General features: G+C 42.0%; 1 long non-coding RNA gene across 1 annotated transcript in view; it reads left to right on the forward strand.

Moving 5' to 3' along the window:
- The window catches only part of LOC121393348, a 35514-nt gene extending 16358 nt beyond the window's left edge, over nt 1-19156 (forward strand). The window contains exon 2 of the long non-coding RNA XR_005961001.1: nt 18971-19156. This is a non-coding gene — a long non-coding RNA (uncharacterized LOC121393348). The remainder of the gene's footprint in view (nt 1-18970) is intronic.
- Nucleotides 19157-26572: the final 7416 nt, after the last annotated feature.

Genomic DNA, 26572 nt, shown 5'->3' on the forward strand with positions numbered 1-26572 from the left:
GATGACCCGCTTGACCACAGTACAGGCAAAGATTAAGCCTGCGACGTCTGAGGCGCTCTTCAGGGGTTAATGCGGACTTAATGGCTCCAATCTGCATCGGCTCTTGGGCAGTACTGATAGTGGCTGTAGGAACCGTAGATGTCATCATAGGAGGCATACGGATAGGAGGAGGAGCAGAAGGTAAGAGCCAAGTAGGAGATACAAGACCAGCTTTTTCAGCCTTTTCCTCCTCCCTACGTTCTCTAAGTCTTTGATCCAACTGAATGGAGATATGGATAAGCTCCTCCAAGGTGTCAGGAATGCCTGTACGGGCCAACTCATTTTTCAGCTCAGCTGAAAGACCCAGACGGTAGCGGTTCTTCAGAGCTGCAGGGTTCCATTCAGTATCCTCTGCCCACTGGCGAAACTCCAGAGTATAGTCCTCGACAGGACGGGTACCTTGCCTCAAGGCATGCAGGGCGGCTTCGGCAGTGGAGGTTCTGTGTGGGTCATCATAGACCACTGCCATGGCATCAAAGAAAGAGTCCACTGTGGCCAAAACAGGACTTTGCCGATCCAAAAGACGGAAGGCCCAAGTCTGGGGCTCGCCAGTCAGGAAGGAGATGACAACCCCAACTCGTGTCTGTTCATTCGGATAGGTGTGGGGCTTAAGAGAAAATAGCAGCTTGCAGCTACTTCTAAAGTTGCGAAATAACTTCCGGTCACCAGCAAACTTTTCTGGGAAGGCGACTTTCGGCTCCGAAATCTCGGAAGTAATTACTTTTACTTCAGCTGGAACAGAGGAAGAAGATGCTGTAGCAGAGGAAGGATTTGCAGCCGGGGGATGTGCTCTGATGTGCTCCTGTAGCTGAGCGTAACCGCTCTGCAGCTCCCGAACGGCTTGGGTCAAAGACGACAGCTGTTGCGTCAGGACAGCAAATGGAGAAGCCCCTTCGGTTGGATCCATGGCCTGGTTATACTGTCAGGCTTACCGTCTGATCCAACGAGGAAGGAGCAGGAACTTGCAGAACACGAACCCACAAGCGCCTCGCACAACACTAACCCACCTGGAGTGGAACAGGGAGAAGTGAAGTGACGAGTAGCCAATGAGACTAACCAAGGCGAAGTACAGAGGGTTCAGGCAGAAGCGAAATCAGGCAGGTCGAAGTCGGGGGCAGGCAGCGAAGAGTCGTAAACGTAGTCAGGCAAGAAGATCAGGGCAGGCGGCAATAAAACAATCCGGAAACAAGCTGAGGTCAAACACAGAAGATCAGTAGAATACAATGCTAGGGGTTCAGTCAAATAACCTAATAACCAGGCAAAGAGTCATAGTACAGGTTAGGATTAAATAGAGCTATTTGGCGCCAAACTGGCGTCCTCACGCTGGCGTCGCACAGCTGACGTCAGTGCGTCCGTCATTGGCGTCCGTCGCTGGCGCCCTTGCGTCGGCGACCGTCGCCGGCGTCCAACACCGCCGCCGACGTGCATCGGTTCCCCGATGAGCGCGCCTGCGCCTGCGCTGGAAGGAACGCGGAAGCGGATCCTTACATATATTTACATATAGAATTAGTGCTTTTTCACACTATATGGCCAAAAGTATCTAATTCTTCTAATTGGCGGAATAGTCTATATAAGATTAGCTCATTGCTGATGTATAATTAAGCACATGGCTATGAAATCTCCAGCAACAAACACTGGCATTAGACAAGTCATAGTCAAGAGCTCAGCATGGCATCATAAAATTCCAACTTTCCAACAACTCATTTGTTAGTTTGCCACCCTGCTAGAGTTACCCCAGTCCACTGTAAAGCTGGCCATAATACTCCATCTGAAACCTGCTGCGTTCATGTAGAAGTCAATGACAATGTTCCTTTTACAATTGGAAGATATCATGATCTGTGCTGGGTTTCATACCATAATCCAAAAAATTTGGAGTTTTTGGGTGCTTTTCTGGCGTTGAATATGAAAAAGTTTCGAATTTTTTCATGTTTTTATTGAGTCTTTCCCCGCACCAATTTTTTTGAGTTATTTTATTGATAAATAAGGCAATATTGAGGACTGGAGTTTGGTTGAAGTTACTTTACTAAAATAATGAGAACATTTTAAATTTTAGTAAATAACCATCCCTTTAAGTCCACAGTTTAAATTTGCGTGTGTATGTCCTATAAGTGACTATAAAGTAGAGTCTAGGAGACACATCAGCTCATTAGTGAAGTCACAGACCACACAAACTTACAGGAAGAGACCACCAAGTGCTGAAGTTCAATTACTCAGTTGAGCACTGCTTGCCAAGTTGCAAAACCTCTCTACAAACAATGTCAGGACAAAAACATGATGGTTTTCTATGGGTGAACAGTGGCACAATATTACATCTGGACAAAGTGGAAGCATTTCTCTTCCTTCATTTCAAACTGTTTACACCCATCACTCTTAATAGTTCCTTTAGTGCATTTTCTTCCAAGTATACAAGTTATTATAGGGGCACTCAGACTGCATCAAGTAGGTACCCACAGAATACCTGCAAATTGATTGAGTTTTGGATGGAAAGTCCCTGACTCCCTGAATGTGCCTGGGTAAAATGCAGGATCCAATCTCTCCACCTCTGAGATAAAAGGATTTTGTTTAACCTGACCTGGTTGTGGGCTGAAGGTTACATATCTATGCTTTTTAAGTCCTTTCCCCTTGAAATGGGGCCAGGCCCGGACTGGCAATCTGTGGGTTCTGGCAAATGCCAGAGGGGCTGCTGTATGGTTCCATAGAAAGTTACCATATAGTGGGCTGGAAGGAGGTTGTTTGGGCTGGTAGGGGGCTGTTTGGGCCTCTGTGTACTTGGAATGGCAGGGCCTATTTTGACTACCAGTCCAGGCCTGAATGGGGCCCATCTTTCCTACATGGCCAGGAACCTTCTCTAATTCTGGCCCTGCATAATACACATTTTTTTCTCAGCATATTACTTTTTATTTGAAATAAGCACATACATGCTGGATCAGCTGGCATTCATATGCTACAACAGTGTGTCACATTTTGTGTTGAGATCATTGTCTTGCTTTAAAAGATGAGATTTTAGGAAACCTAATGTTTTAATATTGCTACCATTGCAATCTGGTGTTCCATGTAGAGTGCAACAACCCGAGGGGGTACAATCACCCTCTGGCCCCCCAAGAGGCAGTTTCGTGACGATATTTGCAAATGGCAAAATGCAGAATTTTGCTGCAAATCCATACCTGGTGAAATTCAACTCATCACTAGTGAAAACCTGCACATGAACAGTACACAGCTGGTATACATGTACCCCAAGAGACTGAAGCTGCCCAAACACCTGAAGATCTGATGGTTTGGCAATTGATAGACATTTAGGGGGAAATGGAATAAAATTCACTAAGGGAACAAATTTAGGGACAAATAAAAATAAAAATTTGCATGTCACAATGTAATATTCTTCATTAGGTTTTTATTGCATTGCGAATCTTAATTGCACATTGGGAACCTTTATCACCTGCTTGACGATGGCGTAAACTTTTGGAGCAAACGTAACAACTTTTTCATTAAGAAGTTTTATTACATACACTATCTCAACTATAACATACGCAATTGCTACTATCGTGTGAGGGGCAACGTGTTCGCAAAGGCAAAATTGTTCACTTTGGGAACATTTATTTGTATTGCAAATGAATTGCAAACGATTTTTTTGTGTTAGCGACCAATATTACATCCCCCCATAAAGGTCTGAGGTATTTATGCAAACAGAACATTTCTGTACTCAGTTTTTTTAACCTAAAACAATGTCTTTTTAAGAATGCTAAGTTTACGTTTTAGCGCTTTGGAATAAAAAGATTGCAGAAAATAACATTTCACTTGGGAAAGGCAATCACATATTAAACGCAAGGGTGCAGAAGGCTGAACAATAAGGTTAAGGGGAGGGAGGGTAGGGATCTCAATACCTGAGACAGCCCTTATTATTAAAGTGCCTTTAGATCCTTCACTTAGAAATGAGGTGGGATTGAGTGACATATAGATTGAGCTGCTTATCCGCACAATAGTCTATGCTTCACTGATAACAGGCACCAACTCCACCTCTAACCCTTCCCGTACTCACCGAGAATATTGCAGGCTAAAGAGTTTATTCTGTTGTTGCTTTTGGACAGTGGTAAATTCAGTTTTAACCAGGGAGATGGGGCACAGACTGACACGATAGCTGCTGCTCTGACTGATGATAAAATATATGTACTATTCAGGGATATAGTAAATAAATCTGTTGCAGTTCTCTCTTTCGTTACTTTTGCAGCTGAATGAACTGATAAATAGTCTATGCTTGTTTGTGCCGTAAACAGCTCCCCATCCCTCTTATTCTGCCCTTATGAAAATGACTGCAGCTGCAGGCTATGTGAATAGGTTTCCATGCTATCTTTGAAGGCCTAGGGACAAAGGGACCATTCTCTGCAGGACCCCAGACTGCAGCTGGACTCATCCCCCCCCCCCCATCCCCTTTGGTCCTCTATTCGTTATCACTGCTCCAGACATGATGAAGATCTGCATTCCATTACTCCAAGGTTAGATTGAGAGCATGTCTCTGGTTTTGGCAGTTGGGACTTTAAAGATGGCAGTCAGTAATGGTTACACACTGCCTTTTTATGGTAATTTTGAAGCTCATTAATAAAGGAAGCACACTATATGCAGACATATGACAAAAAAAGTGGCATAAAAGCCATGAATAATAGCTGGGTGTCTGACACAATGACTCTGCAGGTGGCTTAGACTGTGCCTATTCTACAATGGAATATTCTGTACCAAGACTTTTCATCCTGTCATTCATATACTGTTACTATATAGGCACTCCTTTTGGAGGATGCCAGGAGTTGTAGTGTATCAATAGTAAGTTATCCTCAAGTTTGTTACTCTCTGTGCTCAGATATTTTATTATAATTTGCTGTGCTGTAAATATTCCCATCAACCCAATATATTTTAAACTAGAACAATAAAGACAAAATTGGGGCACAAAGAGATTAAGATGCTCTAGATGGTGTATTGTAATCACCACCAACCTCACCCCCATACCCATACCTCCCAACATTTGAAAAATGTAAAGAGGGACAAGAACATCAGCTGCATGCCAAAAATGTTTTGGCCATGCCTGTTTTATGGCCACATCCCCTAAAATTTGGCAGGTTATGAAAGTTTGAGCAGTTTTGCTAATGAAGCTGAAATGGCCCTTTAGGGTGGTGGCAGACGGGGAGATTAGTCTCCCCTACTTGGGGTGACTAATCTCCCCAAATGCAAGAATACAAATCACCTGGCGGGATGGCATACATTTCTCTTCGGCGACTTTGGAAATCCGAAGCAATTTGTATGTCATCCCACTGGCGTTTCGTTTTCTTTCTGGCGCAAAGGTATTTAAGGGAGATTAGTCGCCAGAAGAAGAGAAGATTTGTCGCTGGGCGACTAATATCCTTGTCTGCAACTACAGTAAAGATGTGAGTCTCAGTTCCCCCAAGAGGTCTATTTATCTTATTAGTTACAATTGTATCGTTGCTTATCTTAAATTGTTACATATATATCTCAGTGCATTAGCTGAATATTCTGGGCTCTCTGCCAATTATTCTAATTAAGTTTCAGAATCTTTGTATCTTTTTCTAGCATCAGTGCAGGAGATCATAGAGAAAATTGGGACATTTCAGTAAGAAAATAAGGACTGCAAGCTGAGCTGTCAAAATAGAGACTGTCCCTCAGAAAACAGGACGTTGGGAGTTCTGCCCATACCTTCATCATCAATCATCGTCATCATTTATCTGCAATAAATTAACCAACAAAGGTTACAAAATAAAAATAGGATCAGAAGGCCCTGCTCACAAGAGCTACCTTGCCTGCTTGCTGGTCCACTGACACTTCTGGATGAGCGGTGCCAGAGTTATTAGAGACTGAAGAGGCAGTAGTGCCCTGGTGGGCTGTAGAGACTTTTGCTTTGGGTGCAACCATTTTGGCAAAGGCAAGAGTCCTCTGCACTCAACCCATTATCAATATATTTAAGACAGCGACATTTTGTGCATACTGCTACTAAAAAATGCCTTACCCTTTAAACAAAACAGGGATTGTTTGTCCATATATTGCAATATATTTAAGCTGGCCAACTACGTCAAAGTCATCCCATATCTGGCCAGTCCTATGCTCAATTTTATCTGATTCATTAAGAATTCTATTGCTTCATTATACATTTTACAAAGGGACTAGGTTGTTCATTTTGGCAAAGGGAGAGGGAGAAATTTCAGAAAAAGTTTATTGTGGTTTATTGCATGTTAGCCTGGTTCTGCCTCCAACTAGACAGCGAGACAGGGTATAATGGTCTGGTGGGACCAAAAGGGGGTGCGGTGCAGATGCCACCTTTGTCTTGGGTGCCAAAGTTCCTTGACCTGATGTGTAGAAAATTAGCCTTGTGCTGCTAAAGGGGTAGTTCATCTTTAGATTAACTTTTTGTATGATGTAGACAGTGCTATTCTGAGACAATTTGCAATTGCTTTTCATTATTTATTTTTGTGTTTTGTTTAGTTATTTAGCTTTTTATTCAGCAGCTCTACAGTTTGCATTTTCAGCAATCTGGATGCTAGGGTCAACATTACCCTAACAACCATGCATTGATTTGAATAATAGATTGAAATATGAATAGCAGAGGCTTGAATAGAAAGATGAGTAATCAAAAGCAGGAATAACAATACATTTGTAGCCTTAAGGTGGCCATACACGGATAGATCCGCTCGTTTGGCGATGTCGCCAAACGAGCGGATCTCCCTCCGATATGCCCACCTTGAGGTGGGCAATATCGGGCTGATCCGATCGTGGGCCCTAGGGCCCAACGATCGGATCCTTCACGTTCGCAAACGGGCGGTCGGATCGCGGGACCGCATCAACGAACAGATGCGGCCGCGATCCGACGGGATTTTTAACCCCATCCGATCGAGATCTGGCCGACTTTCGGCCAGAACTCGAACGGGGAAGCCCGTCGGGGGCCCCCATACACGGGCCAATAAGCTGCCGACTCGGTCTGCCGGCAGCTTTTATCGGCCCGTGTATGGCCACCTTTACAGAGCATTTGGTTTTAGATGGGGTCAGTGACCCTCAACTGAAAACTAGAAAAAGTCAGAAGAAAACAGCAAATAATAAAAAACATATAACACATACAAAATGAAGACCAATTGAAAAGTTGCTTAGAATGGGCCATTCTACAACATACTAGAATTTAACTTACAGGTGAACCACTTCTTTAATATTAGAGCCTCTGTCCCTCAAGGCAAACCATGATCAGTTTCTATCACAGAAATAAAAAAGAAGGAAATAAAAAGAAATTTACATAATTAAGATTAAGAGGCAAGTTTACAAAAAATTGAAGTTTGCAGTTCAGGGATATTCCCATCTCTTCGTGACTACTAGGTTTGTAGTTGTGCAGAAATCGGTAACACTTCTTATGGAAGAAATATTCTGTCCATGCAATAAGGTGTGCCTATATAATACACTGCCAAGGAAGGGGAAATAAATGGAAGATAAATGTATGGTGTAAGGTTTGAGGAAAAGTCTGAGACCCAGATATTAATGATGGCAGAATCCCAGTCCTCCAAATGTTGGGAACGATCATTACTATAGAACATATTATTATTTGCTTATTTGTTGTATGGAGATGAATTAATAATAACTGTCTGTGTGATCATATTGCCCCCAAATACTCATATTGCCTTAATACATATTGCCTAGGGATACATAACAAATTCCTCCCATTCTTTCAGCTTCAGCAGGAGGCACAATGTTTAGTATTGTAACCCTACAATGATGGTGTCTTGGGGTAATTTCCACCATTTGCATGGAGTGCATATATCTGTCTGTGGATTCGATCTAGTTGCTCCTGCATCCCAGTATTATACTTATGTTTCCCACCCGGCCGGTATTTTACTGGCCTAGCTGGTAAAACACCTGCCAAGGCCAGGGCCGGTATTACAAATTTATCCTGTGTGTCAGTGCCGTAACTAGATGTTACTGGGCCCCACAGCAAATTAATTTTAGGGCCCCAACATATCCAGAGGTTGTATTTTTTACCAATATATATTGAAATGTCTCATTCATTGGGGCCTTATGGGGCCCCTATACCTCCTGGGCCCCCGTGCAGCTGCAGGGTCTGCTTCCTCTGTAGTTACACCCCTGTGGTGTGTGTTTTGTGTACCTATGATAGGAAGATCCATTGTTGAACTAGGGTGCCAAGCAATGCTGTGCCAGGCTGAAGGGCACCCAAGACAACTCGGCCAGTTGCCTTGGCAGGTGTTTTACCAGCTAGTCGCTCTGTAGCCACGTGTGTTATAGGGTGCACATACAAGCGATTCGGGGAGCAGAACTGCTCAGTAAGTTGACACTGGCCGACTAGGGGTAGGCTACAGAAAAGGTACATTCCTGGCTCCCCCAAACTTTGATCCATAGGCATATGACTTTTCTGTCTACCACTAGATCTAGTTTTCTCTCTTTACATACCATCATATGTCTTCTCTTTGTTTTCATACATGGGAAATGCTCATCATATAGGCCTACAAGGTCAAATGATTGGCTGATATCTGGGCCACTTCAGGAATTTTCCTCTTACCCTGGTGTGCCAATGACACCTGGGAGATGGAACTCCAGGGGGGGTAGGGATGGTGTTAAACATTTTATAGAAACCCTGCATAATATCTTTGCTCTATATCAATTCAGGATTATAAGTAGAAAATACAGGCATGTTATCTATTATCCAGAATGTTTATAATGTTTTCTGGAGGGTGGGTAGTTGGTGGGCTTTAGTGTTGCAGCAGAGAACAGGCAAAGGACAGAAGCCTGGTAAATACAAACATCCTGCCCTGAGGGAACTTCTCCTTGTTTACCAGAGACTGCCAAGAACACCATGTGACTGTAGCCAGGAGCTGAGTTGACGGAAGCAGCGCAATGAAATGCGTAATTGTTTTCGAGCTGTGACATTGTGTGGGACGGATGCACAGGACCACAAAATAGAGAGATGTCAGCACCGTCATTTAAAAAAAACCTCAGTTTCACTTGGCAAATCCATTGTATTTATTTATCAGTTCTGTCCCATTGTTTCACCTTCCTCACGGAACATTTGTGGTCATTAAGTCATTTTCCTCCAGGATAATTTTGTGTTATTCCCTAAACTCTGGAAACCAAAGAGAGGATTAATAACCTTTTAATCTTGCTGCTGAGCTGTGCGAGTGTAATATATATGAGAAATAGTGTCAAATAATAATTAAGGTCCTGGTGCAGAAATAAAAATGACAGGGTTTGTTTGGGATTGTTTGGGGATCAAGGGGGTCATTTCCAGGGTAAGATGTTTTTATTTTCCACTTGTAGTAGTGAAAGAACCTTCTTTTTTATCTCTGTCAGATGTGAAGGCTTATTAATACCGGGTTTATTCCCAGTGACCTTTAGGGTCTCCACCTTTCAGTGTTTATGTGTTTGATATATATGTACAATATCAGAGGAGATATAAACTGCTCTTTTATTAAATTAGATGCATATATGTACTGGTCCATTTCAAGTTGTGTAGCTGAACTGTTTTTGGATTATTTATATTTTTTTGCTTCCACTTCACCTCTTGTATTGGTTATTGGTTGCCTTGCATGTAATTCTGTATGTTCAATGTACGACCTGATTTATTGTACAGCGCTGTGAAATATGTTGCTGCCTTATAAATACATGTTAATAATAATAATTCCTTTCCTCTGCAAGTTTTCATGTCATATTGCACTGGGGTACAAGGTGGGAAGTGAAAGAAAAGGATTGAGCCTCCAATGGCAGATGGCTGGATCTAGTAGACGTAGGATATAGTATATAATGAAGCTTATGAGAGGGGAGGTGCTGCAGGTAGAAGAGTAGCATTTGCCTCAGGTATGAAGTGAGAGAGCTTAGATTTCATGTGTATAGACATAATATTCATTCATGTGTATAGGCACAACAAGGTTTAACCACAAACGATACTGCCTATATGATCAGTTGTTGAATAGAAGGAATATGTTGCTCTAGCAAGTCACCCTCTTCTGAAACCGCAACAGTTAAAGTGTGGGAGGGGAGAGTGCCAACCTATTTTGGAGATAAGCCTCAGAACTTTTCTCTAGTTACAAACAGAGCCCCAGGGCTTTTGGTTATGTCCCCCTCCGCCTCCTCTGTTCAGCGCCCCCTCCCTTCCCCTGTGCTTCACTCCATGAGCCACAAAGGAGTCTTTTGTCCCTTGTGATGTGTATGATGTGGAACAGCCAGCAAATCACATTGTGGTTGAGGCAATCTGTAGATGATACAGGCCCCAGGGCCAAAGGACACCTTCCTGCTGTAATGAGAGAAAAGGTGACCCTGTCTACAGGCCTTCTAATCCATTCCTCTACCCGGAAACATGTCCATGCATTTAGGTTGCACCCTCCTTAGCATTGCCCTTTAATACTGTCATTAGGTCACATTGTTCCCACATGAAATTGCCTATTTACCTTCTAAAAAGATCAGTATTAGTGCCCCACAAATTTCCTACAAGCAAATTACACTTAGAACTCTCCATATTAGATATCCACGTTGGACGTACATGAAACACACTGCTTTCATTTGACTAACTTCTTCCCTCATGGAGCTTATCCTCAGCTTAGGAAATGTATCACATTTTGGGCTGCACGAAACAGGGAGGCACATTTATCAAAGGTCCAATTTCGAATTCATGTAAGTTTTTTTAAACTCCCCTTAACTCCCATAAATTTGAAATTCGACCAATCGAAATTTATTATTAAAATCAAATTTTTTTCAACTCGGACTAATTGAAACGACCCGAAAATTTTAATCAAATTAAAATCGACTTTGATCAAACTCAATTTGAAAATTCAAATTCAACTTTTCAATTTGACCCCTGATAAATCTGCCCCCTAATATTCCAGCCTCTAAAATCAGTCTTCTAAAGAGTTATTTACGAGCGCAGAGGGCAACGTGCATTCTTCACTTGCAGCATCGATTCACACACAGCCACTTTAAGAACCATGGAGCTTTTGCCACAGTTGATGACATGATTCACATTAGAAGTCAGGACAGAACCAGTGGCGCCAAATGCATCTTTGTGCAGCAAGTACCATTGATGAGTATATTGTATATTTGCACAACCACTGTGCCTAAAGTTGTGCTACCCCAACTACATGTCCATCAAGTTCAACCTTTTAACTTTTTTAACCTGCCTATCTGCCAGTTGATCCAGAGGAAGGCAAAAAAAACCCATCTGAAGCCTCTCCAATTTGCCTCAGAGGGGAAAAAAATCCTTCCTGACTCCAAAATGGCAATCGGACTAGTCCTGGATCAACTTGGACTATGAGCTATTACCCATAACCCTGTATTCCCTCACTTGCTAAAAAGCTATCCAACCCCTTCTTAAAGCTATCTAATGTATCAGCCTGTACAACTGATTCAGGGAGAGAATTCCACATCTTCACAGCTCTCACTGTAAAAAACCCCTTCCAAATATTTCGGCGGAACCTCTTTTCTTCTAATCGGAATGGGTGACCTTGTGTCAGCTGGAAAGACCTACTGGTAAATAAAGCATTAGAGAGATTATTATATGATCCCCTTATATATTTATACATAGTCATCATATCACCCCTTAAGCTCCTCTTCTCCAGCGTGAACATCCCCAATTTGGCCAGTCTTTTCTCATAGCTACGGTTTTCCATGCCTTTTACCAGCTTAGTTGCCCTTCTCTGTACCCTCTCTAATACAATAATGTCCTGTTTGAGTGATGGAGACCAAAACTGTACTGTACTTTACATATTCTAGACGAAGCCTTACCAGTGCTCTATACAGTGGAAGAATGACCCTTTCCTGCTGTGAATCTCTGCCCCTTTTAATACAGCTCAAGACCTTATTTGCCCTTGATGCTGCTGACTGGCATTGCTTGCTACAGCCAAGTTTATCATCTACAAGGACTCCAAGGTCCTTTTCCAGAATGGATTTGCCTAGTGCAGTCCCATTAAGGGTATATGTGGCTTGGATATTTTTACATCCCAGGTGCATGACTTTACATTTATCAACATTGAATCTCATTTGCCACTTAGCTGCCCAGATTGCCAGTTTGTCAAGATCATGTTGCAAGGATGCCACATCGTGGATGGAATTAATTGGGCTGGATAGTTTTTTGTCATCTGCAAACACTGATACATTACTTACAATACCCTCCCCTAAGTCATTAATGAACAAGTTAAATAAAAGTGGACCCAATACTGAGCCCTGAGGGACCCCACTAAGAACCTTACTCCAAGTAGAGAATGTCCCATTAACAACCACCCTCTGTATCCGATCCTGTAGCCAGTTTCCTATCCATGTGCAAACGACTTCATTAAGCCCAATAGACCTTAGTTTAGAAAGCAGTCATTTGTGGGGCACAGTATCAAACGCTTTGGCAAAATCCAAATAGATCACATTTACTCCTCCCCCCCACTGTCCAGCATCTTACTTACCTCATCATAAAAAGCAATCAAATTTGTCTGGCATGCCCTATCCTTCATAAAGCCAAGATGATTGTATGTGAGTTACTGGCTTCGAAACTAAGCCATGATTTGGCAACTCTATGTTTGATCAAATCTGTAAAACTTTATTCTGCCTGCAGCAAAAGGAATCTACATTATAGCTTTAAATTAAACATAGACAAACAAAGATGATCAAATTATTCCGTAAACCTGGGAGGCACATATTTTATGTGTGGCTGGGGTTTAGCTTTAAGGTTTTCAGCATTGAAGATAAGTTTCAACCTTAAATATACTTCTAATAATCCAGTTTTTCAGTGGTGAGCTCTAATCTTACAATTTGAAAAAAATACGCCCACCTTGGAGGCCAATTAAAAATTCACCTGCATTCTTTAATTTGGTTTTGTTAAAACATGTGAATCCAAATCACTGATTTGTCTCCTGGGGATGGGTCAAGAATTGCTACTCTAGGAAAGTCATTTGCACTAGGCAATCATGTGCATTTTAAAGCATTAGCTTATGATTAAGTGTCAGATAGACACAAAACGCGTAAAGCTTAACATGATGGTCTAAATAAAGGTTTTTCACTTTTTAACAAATACTTTTTGGTCTGATCTGCATGTTGATTCCAGAGTGCCCTATTCATTCTATTGTTCTATATGGATTGACTGCCCCCCCCCCTGAGCTGAGGGCCTGGGGCAGGAGCACATGGGCCACTTCTGTACCTTGGTGAGTTCTCTACTGAAAACAGATATATTTGTACCTGCTCTTACATTTTGGACCATGCTAAAAATGTAGTCTTGTAGTAATGACTGGCATTTAGATCTGCCAAATATGACATAATAAAAATAGAGGCTTGAGCAAATTATCCCTGCTTTGACACCCAACGAGTCACATCTTTAACTGTAAAGAGGTCATAAAGTAGTGTTTGTTAATATGTGGTGGCCAGCTACCTTCTAAGGTGATCTTGCAAATTTGGAATGGTGAGAACAGAGCAGCCCCTTCCACCTGCCTTTTAGTGGCTGCTGCTTCTACAAGAAAACTAACAACTGAAGAGAGTAATTTTGCAGGATGATTGTATATGGGACAATTCCAGGCTCATTAAGCCCCTCATTTGTAAGTATCCCAAAAAAGTTGTGTCCCAAAGTACCTCCCATAGGTTTTCATTGCCATTGTCTACAAGAGCTTCAGATGGCACTTGTCAGGTGTGACTCGAACTGCGGGCAAATTCAATAATGATTTGTAGGAGGTGTTGTGGCTTCGCTTTGGGCTACTAACCAACCAACCAAAGTGTTAGGTCAGGCTAAAGGTGGCTATAGACGCACAGATCCTATCGTACAAATCGAGGATTCGTACAATTTTCGGATCGTGTGTGGTGAGTGCCGACATCTTTCGTCCGGCGGAGATCGGTCGTTTGATCGATCAGACAGGTTTGATTTTGACCCGATCAATCCCGCCGGAGCCCATTGCGCATCGTAATCTGATCGTTTGGCCGAACGTTCAGATTACCCACGATATAGCGATGCTCGTTAATGGCATATCGGGGAAATATCCGCTTGTTTGGCGATGTCGCCAAACGAGCGGATCTTTGCGTCTATGGGCACCTTTAGGCATTTATTTATTTTTATTAGGGATGGGCCTTGTTTCGCCGCAAAAATGACGCCCATAGACTTGTATGGCGTTGTGCGACAAAAAAAAGACGCGCGTCAAAAAAAATTTCGCCGCACGACAACAATTTTTTGACGCCCATAAACTTTAATGGGCGTCGGCGACATTTTTGGCGAAATGAAACGGGTCAAATTCGCCCGTCCTTAATTTTTATATTCAAAATATTCAGCATATATACTGTATGTCAAACATAAATATGCAACATAAATATTAGATACTACTCCATGAGTACATTTTTGTTTTTGTTAACTACACCATGAGATATAGCACTGTACAGGAAAAAATAAGCCTGTGTTATTGTTGTGTTCAACACAGTGCTTATGGGGCCATGTTGGTTCCTGAAAATAATGGGTGAGCTAAGTCCCCGATGGGATGGAAGGAATGCAAAAAGGGGGTTATGAAGAGGAGGGTGAGGGTGGGCAGGGGTGCTTGTGAGGCTAAATTAAATTCTGCGAGGTCACATGCTCAGCCTGCTTTCATCTGTTTTTTGGTTCCCCCCTTTTAGAGAACAAGGGAATTCATTCATGACCAGGCATCTGAGTTGGCGGGACACAAGGCCCCCGGCTCCATCTCCTTGCTTTTTAACGACGATGTTCTCACTGTTAAGTCCAAGAAGGAAATAAATATGGAAAAACAACAGAAATATGTAGCGCATGATTCCATGGGTGATTCAGTGCTCTGCAGGAGGAGGACATAGGGAGGGGGCCAGTGATAGACTGCTCATCCTTGCAAAGGTCATTGTTGTACTTGAGTATTAAACTACCCTCACGGCGACCTGTGCTCCCTTGCCTGGCCTGACAGTTATGGAGGCATCATTATGTGGCACTTGGTGTGCTAACTGGGACAGGCAATGTCCAGCTTCTCCTTCCATCCCTGTTTAAGGATTAAGGACATTTTTTGTAAAAAAAACTTATGAACTGAGAACCGAAAGTTTCCAGAAATTCTGATTAATAAAATAAACTGCAAACTTTAAATTTGTGCTTCACACAGGGTCAATCCCTCCCCCAATGGCCATTTGGCTAAATTAATGCATCTGTTGCTTTTAATAGGGTTGCTGAGATCCTGGTGGAATTGCAGCTGCAGCTTCTTGTGTTTATAAAGGACCTGAAGTATTTCAGAACATGGCAGCACCACCAGAAAAATATATTTACTAAGAAAGATATAATAACCAGTTCACTTCTAAGAGAATCACTGGCTTTGCTGTTCAAGTCTCACCTCCTTAATAACCTTCAGACTCACTGTTTAAGACCCACCTTTTCATGGACATTATATATCACTTCTTAGCAGGAAGTGATGACTAGAATGTGGGGCATTTTGACTATGACCCCTGAAGCAGTAAAAAGCCAAAAAATATGTATTGACTCTCTCTGTATTGGGCTTTCAGAGAACCAGATGATCTCCCGATGGGCCCCAGCTAAGTTAAAGTCACATCAAGTGAATATGACATGATTAGCACTGGCTATTGTCAGAGTGGTCCCACCTTATCAAGTTTTCTGGTGGATTCCAGAAGATCCTGACACTGTTTGGCTCTGTATATAGATGTTAATAATAATGGAAACCATTGTAGTAACCAACAAAGTAGTAAAACTCTTCCATTCCCATTCTATAGGCCACCAATGAGACATTACCTTGAATATTGTATTTTTAGGCCCTGTCAACAGAAAGCAATTAATAACAGAAACTGAGATATGACCTTAAAATTAGGGATGCACTGAATCTAGGATTTGACTGAATCCTTCTGCCGAACCAAATCTGAATCCTAATTTGGAGGGAAATCATGTGACTTTTTGTCACAAAACAAGGAAGCAAAAAAGTTTTCTCCTTCCCACCTCTAATTTGCATATTATTTGATTTGGTTCAGTATTTGGGAGAATCTTTTGCGAAGGATTCAGGGGTTCGGTTGAATCCAAAATAGTGGATTCGGTGCATCCCTACTTAAAATATACAGTTTAACGCAGAGACAGGAGATATAATGGTTGTATTATAGAAACAGAGACGCTCAAAAAAGAAAATATTGGCTAGAAACAGGGCACACAACATTTGAAAGATTCAAATCTATTAATCTCCTTATAGAAAGGATAATACGGGTGAAAGCTCAATTTTAAATCCTCTGATTTCCTGCATTTCGCAATGTTTTTCTGTGGTCCCACCTATATATAATGCATGAAACATTTCCTAGATTTTACACAGTTTTTTTTCCCCTAAAAAGGGGGTTCTACTGTAAATATAAGGAAATGCACGTCCTGAAATCATTGCAGACTAAAGGATTTAATAAGATGAGTAGCAGTGGCGTAACTAGATATTACTGGGCCCCCACAGCAAATTGTTTTTCAGGCCCCAAAATGTCTAGAGATTGATCTGTTTTACCAATATTTATTGAAATTGTATAAGAATTAGGAGCCCCTATACTTCCTGGGCCCCCTTCTTCCTGTAGTTACGCCCCTGATGAGTAGATAGACCAACAGGTTATTTTTTGCTTTTTCCATTTCTTTTGATGAGATGCAAATTCTAGTATCTTCACTCAACCAAAAGCCACATATTAGGGAACTTTTTTATTGACATAATTGTTGTTTGTGTATTGTCAAAGCAGAAGAGTGTGACATTTCCTACAATGAATGCTTTCATCAATGGGCATTATTCAATATCAGTGGACTATCCCAGGTAGCGTTCATGCAAACATCTATACATCTGCATTTTTTCTATTTTTTCTATTTTTATTTATGTGGCCACGTATAGGCAATACTGCCACCCCATCTATGCGCTACTGTAGCTCTTTTTTTCTGTTGTGCAAACACTGCAAGCCTTAATGTTTTGGAAACAAAAACATTACTTCATGGCCCCAAACATCTTGCCCTTTGCCTATTCTAATATCTTATACACATAATTACTCATTATATATTCTGACTCTGACTTGCACCAGTTTAGGTTTCTGTAACATTTACACAAAAGTCCATCAAATTCAACCCTTCCAAATTGCCCCCAGTGCACAGATACACAGATACCTATGCAAACCTATTTGCACACAAATATAAACTGTATCTACCACATCCTTTAATAACTGTAGGTCTTAAGATATCAATAGCCTTGGATGTTATGCTTGTCATCCAAGCCCCTTAATAGAATCACAACATCATCCAGAAGGGCATTTCACTGCTTCACCATGAAGCACACCTACACTGCTTCAAATGAAGGTTTTTTTCCCTCTAGTCTAAAGGGATGGTTCACTGATTTTTTTTTAAAGGAGAAAAGATCCATTCTATGGGCGAATTGACTAACGTTAGCAAAATTCACCAGCGTGACGTCATTTCGGAACTTCAATGATTTACTAATGGGTGCAGGCGTAACTTCACTAGCAAAGGAGGTAGACTTTAGCGCTACTTCACACTCTTACGCTAGGCGAAAGAGCGTTACTTCGCAAATTCACTAAGATGCGGATTTTACTCAATGTTACCTGTTCGGCAAGACTTCGCCAGCTCAGACCAAGCGAAGTGCAATGGAATGTATAGGGCTACTAAGTCCCAAAAAACACTGCGTCTTTTACTTTTTCAGGGTGATAGGCTGCAAAAGTACGTAAAAATTTTTTTGGGTACCTGGGCTCCCCCCTACATTTCCTAACATATGGCACATAAACTATACACTGGGCTCATGTGTAGGGCAATATAACAACTCTATTTTCTTTTATTAAGGTTTGCTGCAACATATACGTCCATTAAACTTTAACTTCCCATCGTATGCAAATTACTTCACTTCGATTGCCGCAGTAACGCTAGCGCAACTGTGTTGCGATGTGAGCGAAGCCGGTGCGTCTATAATGTATTCTAATGTACTTGTAAAGGTGCTAATAGTTTAATTAATGGTTACTAGAGTTGGGAATATTTTCTCCAGTACTATATTATGCCCTGTGCAGAGGTGCTGAACTGTAGACAATCGGTTGCTCATGTCAGCCAATAAGCAATTCGTTTTGAACAGTCTGTTACTGTGGAAATTAAAAGCAAAGATTTTATTGCTGCTGCAAAGATTTCATAATAATGCTATAGTAAAACTGTTAGCAGGCCCAGAATGCAATTGGAATAATGTTCCCATAGGCCAGAACTTTTATTAGACACAGTGGCGGTGTAGTGATGGGCGAATTTGCGCCGTTTCGCTTCGCCGAAAAATTCGCGAATTTCGCGCGAAATTCGCGAAACGGCGAAAAATTCGCGAAACTGCGCCGGCGTCTCGTTTTTGACGCCGGCGCCCGTTTTTGACGCCGGCGCCCGTTTTTCCGACGCCGGCGTCCGTTTGTGACGCCGGCGTCCGTTTTTTCGAAAAAAAATTTTTGACGCCGGCGAATTTTTTCGCCGAATTTTCGCGGGCGTTTCGCGAATTTATTCGCCTGCCGCGAATCGCGCAAATTCGCCGCGAATTCGCGCCTGGCGAATAAATTCGCCCATCACTAGTGTTTGGTCATAATTGTGCATAAAATGTCAGAAAATATTTGAATTACAGTCTGAGCATGACCCGCCCGAACCAAAGCTGCAACCTGGGCCAATGCGTTTTTTAAAGAAAAGGTGCCAAGGCCCAGGGTCCTTAATACCACCAGAGAGCTGCACTTATGCAGGCTCAGGAGTTTCATATAAAGATTCAGGCTGAGATATTTAAGAGCAGGGAGAAAATGATGGTGCAGTGCTCTGGAGGAAAAATACTCCAGGTCCAAGTATTTTTTAAAGAAGAGCAGCACCAGCATAAGGGTTAAAGGTATTCATTTTGGTCACATTGTGAGCTGGAATATTATTTATCAAGTATCTGGTATAGCTATTAATATGTGGCATTTTCTTGTTTAACAGGGCACTGGCTGGATTCTTCTTGGGGTTCATATGGATCACTGTTTCGATAAAGGCATTCACCATGGACCTTACCATATAGGACTTTGTAAATCCTGCCCCATCTCCTGAAAAAACATATTTCAGGATAAACCCTGTGAGATGGAGTTGTACATTCTGATTTTAATAAAGAGATGCTGATAGATCAAAGTTCTGTGTCCTGCATTTGATACCATTCTGTTCCTTCAAAGGCTTGATTTGAAGCTTTCTCCCAAGCTAAAGACAGGGGCTGATTTAGATTTACTGTCAGATTATGGGATAGATCTGAGACCATACCAGGTGTATGGATAGGATGTGAGCACATCAGGAAAAATTAGATGCTGGGTTACAGATGCCCTTTAATATTGATTTTATTGGTTATACCTGAAAAGTTTGCTCTTTGGGCAGATTGAGTCTTTGGGTTAAAGGGATACTGTCATGGGAAAATATGTTTTCTCCAAACGCATCAGTTAATAGTGCTGCTTCAGCAGATTTCTGCACTGAAATCCATTTTCCAAAAAACAGATTTTTTAATATTTATTTTTGAAATCTGACATGGGGCTAGACATATTGTCAGTTTCCCAGCTGCCCCCAGTCATGTGACATGTGCTCTGATAAACCAGTCACTCTTTATTGCTACACTGCAAGTTGGAGCAATATCACCCCTCCCTCCCCCCCCAGCAGCCTAACAACAGAACAATGGGAAGTGACCAGCTCCCTAACACAAGATAACCGCTCCCCTGGTAGACCTAAGAACAACACTCAATAGTAAAATCCAGGTCCCACTGAGACACATTCAGTTACATTGAGCAGGAGAAACAACAGCCTGCCAGAAAGCAGTTCCATCCTAAGGTGCTGGCTCTTTCTGAAAGCACATGACCAGGCAAAATGACCAGAGATGCACCTACACACCAATATTACAACTAAATAAAAATACACTTGCTGGTTCAGGAATTACATTTTACATGGTAGAGTGAATTATTTGCAGTGTAAACAGTGTAATTTAGAAATAAAAATGACATCATAAAATTCAGGACAGAATCTCTGAGTTTACTTTAGAATTCTAGCTGTAGCCACTACCAATGAAAAGCTTTTTTTCATAGCCCTGGAGTAAAGAGGGGATTCTCAAACCATGGGGCAGTCATACTGTTCCTTGCCAGAAGCATGGCGGTATCAAATACATATATACTCTATTATGTATGAATGTCCTCCAAACCAACAACCCCAGCCCAGCAGTCCAACTCTCTGGGTAAGGTTATCCTATGGGTATTTGTGATGTCCTATAATTTTTAGCAACATGTCAGTATCACTTTACTGTAATAAAAACGTATGAAACATCGAACCTAAGCAAAACAAATATGGATGTTGCTTTTTAACATGTATAAAGTGATAGACCAGGGATGGCCAAGCTGAAAAAGATGCTAGGAGCTGCTTTGAGTTTAACTACTGAAGAGACTTGGATATTCTTGTTATAAATTATATATGTTTTGTGTTGGAAAAATCAAATATAATGACCCCATGTGGATTTAGCACATAGCCCCAGGTAACCCTGCGGAGACAGGAAACTGAGCAGATTTATGACATGGGATACAGTTGCAAGATGAATTGCTAAATCACATAGGCCAGCACATATCATGACCACTACATGCTGATGTCAGCTCCACACTGTTCCTCTGCTGACCTCTGACCTGTTGCACTGACCTCTAACTACAGGGGCTTCTTTTTTCTCTTTTATGGCTAATTAGAGGTGGTGATTAATCCCTTTAGTGGCAGAGATGTCGACCTTACAATTGCCTGCTAATTAAGGAAAGCTCCCATAGCCCAGGTCCAGGACTGAAGCAAAATGGAAAGAAACAAGAATCTGCAGATCTCATACTAAGAAGAAAGAAAGCATAATCCATGAGAATGAGGATTAAAAGGCAACAATCCTATAAAAAGGTTAAAGGAATAATGACATTACAAGGTTAACTGGAATACGTTTTCCAAAATGTAAATGATGGTAGCACAGTGTAGGCTACAGGATTCCATTTGCATACAGTAAATCAAATACAGTTATTGTACAGTGCAAAATCATTGTAGGGCTCCTAAAAATCATTTCGCTAGGAATAGCAGTCGGATACTATGAGTGGTTATATGTGATTACATACCTCCCAACATTTTGGAAATAAAAAGACGGACAAAAATTTTTTAATTACCATGTTCATTTTACAACATTTGGCAGCTTTTGAAAGTTTGAACATACCATATTTCTGTGTTTTTTTCAGTTATTACAGTTTTGCTAATGAAGGTGAATTGCCCTTTAAGCTGTGAGTCTAACTTCACCCAAGGGACCTGTTATCTTATACTGTTACAATAACTTATTTGCTTATCTCAAAATTGTTATAAAAGTATCTTATTTGCAGCTGTGGCTGTTCTGGGCTCTCTGCCAAAAGCCAATTACGTTAGAAACACTGTTTCTTTTTCTGGCTGTTCAGCCCAGAGAAAATCTGGACTTTCCAGTAAAAATGAGGGACTGCGGTTTGAGCTGTCAAAAGAGGGACTGTCCGTCTAAAAACGGGACAATAAAACAATAAAACATATATTGCTCACTCTGAGGAAGCTGATGATTACAGCGAAACGCGTTAGGCACAGTTTGGGGCACACCACGGCCCAAGAAAGGCACCACGAGGGAGTCTGGAGCAAGCTGACAGGACTTTCCCCTGGGACCCCATACAAACTTTTTTTTGGACTGAATGCGTAAAACCCGTGAGGGTAAATGTGAGTGCAAACTTTTTAATTGATTTTAATTAGATCTTAATAAAAACTTTATTACCCTATCATTGGTTTTATTCCTGGTCTTGAACCTGGAAGGAGCGGCGACTCCGGAGGAGGAACCAGAAAGGGCTTCTCGCTATATGCATAACACCACAGCAGTGGTTTGTAAGTAGGCAATCTGCACAGAAGGTGGAGGCGCTTTATTCCTGGAATACACCTTGTTTTATAGGAAAGACACCTTCTCTATCCACATTTATTTTTCCATCAATAGTTACCTGAAGGAAAGGAGGAACACACCTATCAACAATCTAATATATGCACGGGGTGATATCCCATTTTATGAACGTATTACGCTATGCTTGTTTTTAATTTCTGTTGCCACAGGCGCTGATCTTTTCCTATATACATCCCTCTGGGAATATATATATGCTTGATTTAGAAACGGGACAGTTGGGAGGTATGTGATCATATGTCCCCACCTTACAGCCTCTTTAGCAAACATCGTTTTTAACTACTCAGTAAGACTAAACATAGATACTGTGTTAAATTTGACTCTTGTTGTAGAGAGTTATAGTTTAATACTGAAGGCTACAGGCTGAAAAACATACCAAAGATATCAAACAACAAAAGCACTAGGTGCTTCACACAGCCTAAATCCTGCCCTCTTGGGTAACAATGGCAGTATTTTATGCTGGATTTGGAGATCCCAGGGCTTGATTGACCTTCTATAACAGGAGAGGGAGGATCCTCAGGAAGTATTTGGAGGCAAGGGGAGAGCATGATAGGCTGCGGCCAGGATAAATCTTCCCATAATAATAATAGGATGAAGTTATAAGAGAAGAAGGGAGCTGAAGGTCAAAATGGGGCATCAGGGCAGTGATGTGAGGTGCAGAAACCACGTATTAGTGTTAAAGGAAAACTATACCCTGCTGTAGGTCTCTATAAAAAATATATTGCAAATATATATATGAAGCAGGGTTTTCATATGTAATAGATGCTTTGTCATTTTTAAGTCATTTCTGACTTGTCTGGCCTTGAAGCTGGCCATGCATAGCCTGTCAAAAGCCAGTACCCCCTGCCCCCCTATTTATGGGGCTCTTGGTTGGTCCTGTGTGATCAATATGTCGTTCATTATCGGACAAATATCAATCAGGCAGGTCTGAAACTTCCGGTGGGTGAGAAGCGCATCTGGCCATCTGAAGGTCTCTGAAGATACCAAGTAGTTCCATCCACGGACGCACCTGCCATGAGAAAAAGGGGGAACCATGCCGCAGGCAGAAACTAATGACCAGGTACCAAGTACAGGCAAGAGCCGAATTTACAGATTTTAACCTGGAAATTTGGCTCCTCTAGTGCAGAGAGAGTTATTGTGCTCATTGCACTAGTGATGCTGCATCTGGGCTGTTGCCTCAGGCAACATCAGCCCCCGAATCTCCCCTGGTTTCATCAAAATCTGCTCTTTGCACTTCCATATAGTTCTTGGTGCTTGGCACCGCTCAGTCCTATCAAATTAAGGGCATCTTCTCCTATTGAACCCTGGAACTATAGACACCAGCTCCAGGGTTATATCAGCACCCTACATCAATAGACACAGCACACTTGCATGTAATAAATTGGATGCACCAGCCTCTCATGCCAAACGCTGGAAATTACAACGGACTTAGGAAACTTTCAGCACAACTGCATCCAACGTGCGCATGCAATTGTGTTAACCGCACACATTGCTGTAATAGCTTTAGATGCAACGCCCCCTTGTGACTGCAACAATGCTGGAATTCTGGGGAAACTTATGGGAAAGAACCATGATGATTGTGCTTGAAACTGCACTTTCCACACTAAATGTCCCTGAGTTCTTTTGGTGCAAGACTGAGGGCCAAATAAAGACCATCACTGTCTTGAAACTCACGCTGGATTTTGTGAAATTTAATTGTAACTGGTGTAAACTACAGCTCCCAGAACCCTCAGCAAAGCAGTGGCCAGTCTGTGATTGGTTTACTTCACATCAGAACATGCTGCTAGACATTTCATGCAATTAATCAAATACTAATACAAGTAATTCAAAAATAAACAACTGGACTTGCAGAGTACTATTTTTGAATTACTTGTATTAGATATACCATGACCTGGATGAATGAAAATCTTCATAGTCATAATCAAATACTGCACATAACAATCTGGACCTTGCAGACCATTCCACCAGTGTCAGCTGTAAACATGGAGAAAGGGTCAGGTCTGCGCTGAGTGAAAGAGAACAATGGGGAATGAGAGAGGAAAGTTGAAAGGAGACGGAGCAGTGGTGCAGGGAAGTGATAAGGATCTAAGGAGCGATAGAGGAGCAGAGGAGCAGGCATGAATGTCTCTAACTGGCTGGCACTGCCTGGCTGGAACAATTGGGCATCTGTGAGACTAGAACAATGGCTGCACAGTGACAGTGACTGGGGGGCTGCACCCTATGTTTCCTTTCATCCCCTCCTGTTTTATCACCCAGATCCCTCAGGCAGTGGGGTCGTGGGGTCAGCATGAGCATGTTATAAAGTCCCGCGCACTAATGACACAAGCAGGGAGCGTGTAGTGGGAAATATTTCCTCTAATATCAGAAACTTGTTATATTGCTCAGGGGGGTTTTCCAGTCACAGTCTCATGCTCTGTAATAAGAGGCCACTGGCTGTTACAATGCACTGTAGCTGCTGACTAGGCCGACTCAAGGGGACTCCTGTCCATCCCTGTCCAGAGCTACATGAATGGCTGCAAGTAAAGAGGTGGGGACCTGCTGAGCAGCCCGTGTGCCTTACAAATGTATCTCTAGGAGACAGTGGGGCTAATTTACTAAAGGGCGAAGTGAGTAACGTTAGCGAAAATTCACCAGCGTGACTTCATTTCAGTACTTTGCCGATTTACTAATGAGCGCTGGCATAACTTGGCTAGCGAAGGAGATAGACTCTAGAGCTGCATTGCACTCTTACGCCAGACGAAGTTTCGCTCTGACGAAAGAGCTTTACTTCACAAATTCACTAAGACGCACATTTTACTTAACATTACCTGTTCCGCCAGACTTGCCTTCGCCAGCTCAGACCAGATGAAGTGCAATGGAATGTATAGGGCTTCTTCAATTTTTAGTCCCAAAAAACGCTGGCGTCTTTTAGTTTTTTCAGGTGATAGGCTGCAAAAGTCCGTAAATTTTTTTTTGGGTACCCGGGCTGCCCCATACATTTCCTAACATATGGCACATAAACTATACACTGGGCTCATGTGTAGGGCAATATAACAACTCTATTTTATTTTATTAAGGTTTCCTGGCCGTGGGTAGTGTAATGTATTTGCTGCAACATATACGTCCATTCAACTTTAACTCCCCGCCATATGCAAATTAACCAATGCTAGCGCAACTTTGCTTCGCTTGATGCAGTAACACTAGTGCAACTTCGCCAGAGTTCGGCACCCTGGACGCAACTTCGGATTTTAGTGAATTAGCGTTGTCCTGGCAAATCTACGTCTGGTAAATTTAAGGAGGTTAGTGAATTTGCCCGAGTGTATAGTCAGGAAAGATGAGGTTGCGGGGGGTGTTACTGTGTCTTGGGGGTGTAACTGTGTCTTATTGTGTGCAGTAAGAGAAAATGATGCCAGGGGAGGGGGCCATAATTTTGAGACAGTAAGCTCACAAGTGAAAAACTTGTATCTCATGTTTAGGATCCCCACTGTTAATTGTGACACGGTGCAAACTGCAATTTTTAAATGCAGTTTCCAGCATTTCTCCCCAAAATTCAATCATAAGACGGTCCTGCCATTACTTCCAGTGCAATTGTGCACAATGCATTGAGCCATTACACATGCTAATTAGTGTATATGTTTCATGAATCACATGCATGTTGTGGAAACATTTTCAGAGTGGGGGGGGAGTTGGGTGCACATCTGGTGCACCAATGCCACGTAGGTAGGTACTGAGACATGCACCACAAGTGCATATGTTTTATGAATGCTGTCAGTGGACACCCAATAATGCATGTTTTCCAATACACTTGTGATTGTAAATGAGCAGGGAGAATGTATAATGAAGCAGTATGGGTCACAGGGTGGGGCAGGTCCATAACAGAAACGGGGTTCAGTCAGAAGGCACCAGCTACTGTACTAAATAGAAAGATCAAAGGACAGATCATCCACTGGGAACTACGTAGAGCTATGAGATGAGGACATGGCAATGTGCTCGTCTTTCAACTGGATTTTCAAACTTGCCCGATCGATAAATGAAAGATGACTAGGGTGCAAATACAATGGCTTTAACTTATCGCCATTTTCCACTCCATTTCACTTTAAAGTTCTACAGACAGAATCCTTTCTCCTTCACCTGAGCCTGCTCATTCAAACTTACATTTATATGACACTGTACAGTTAAATGAATACTGATTGGGCTGCCATCAGAAAGCATAGGGAACCATACTATTCCCCTGCAGGGAGCTCTAGTTACTGGATAGCTAGTGCTGAACTGACTATACATGGGCCTTTGATCACGGGTCCGACTGTGCAGGGCTTCTATTCAACAGTCTAATTGTACATCTGGTTATTTCCAGTCTCTACTGTGCTTCGGTCATTTGCTGTCACCATTATCGGCATGGGCCTCAAGTTATTGCAGACTTACTCTGCACAGGCCTCCAGATATTGGCAGTGTGACTGTACAACTGTCTCTAACTGTTGCCAAACTAAATGTATTAGCCTGAGTTACTAATCGAACTGAGCACACAGTTCTGTTATTGAAGACTATTTGGACTGTGCATGAGCTGCCAGTTATTGCTGAGATACTTGACTGTGAATACCCATTGTGGGAATTGTACATCCAAG

Source organism: Xenopus laevis, chromosome 4S (genome assembly GCF_017654675.1).
Source record: "Xenopus laevis strain J_2021 chromosome 4S, Xenopus_laevis_v10.1, whole genome shotgun sequence".
NCBI classification, from domain to species: domain Eukaryota; kingdom Metazoa; phylum Chordata; class Amphibia; order Anura; family Pipidae; genus Xenopus; species Xenopus laevis.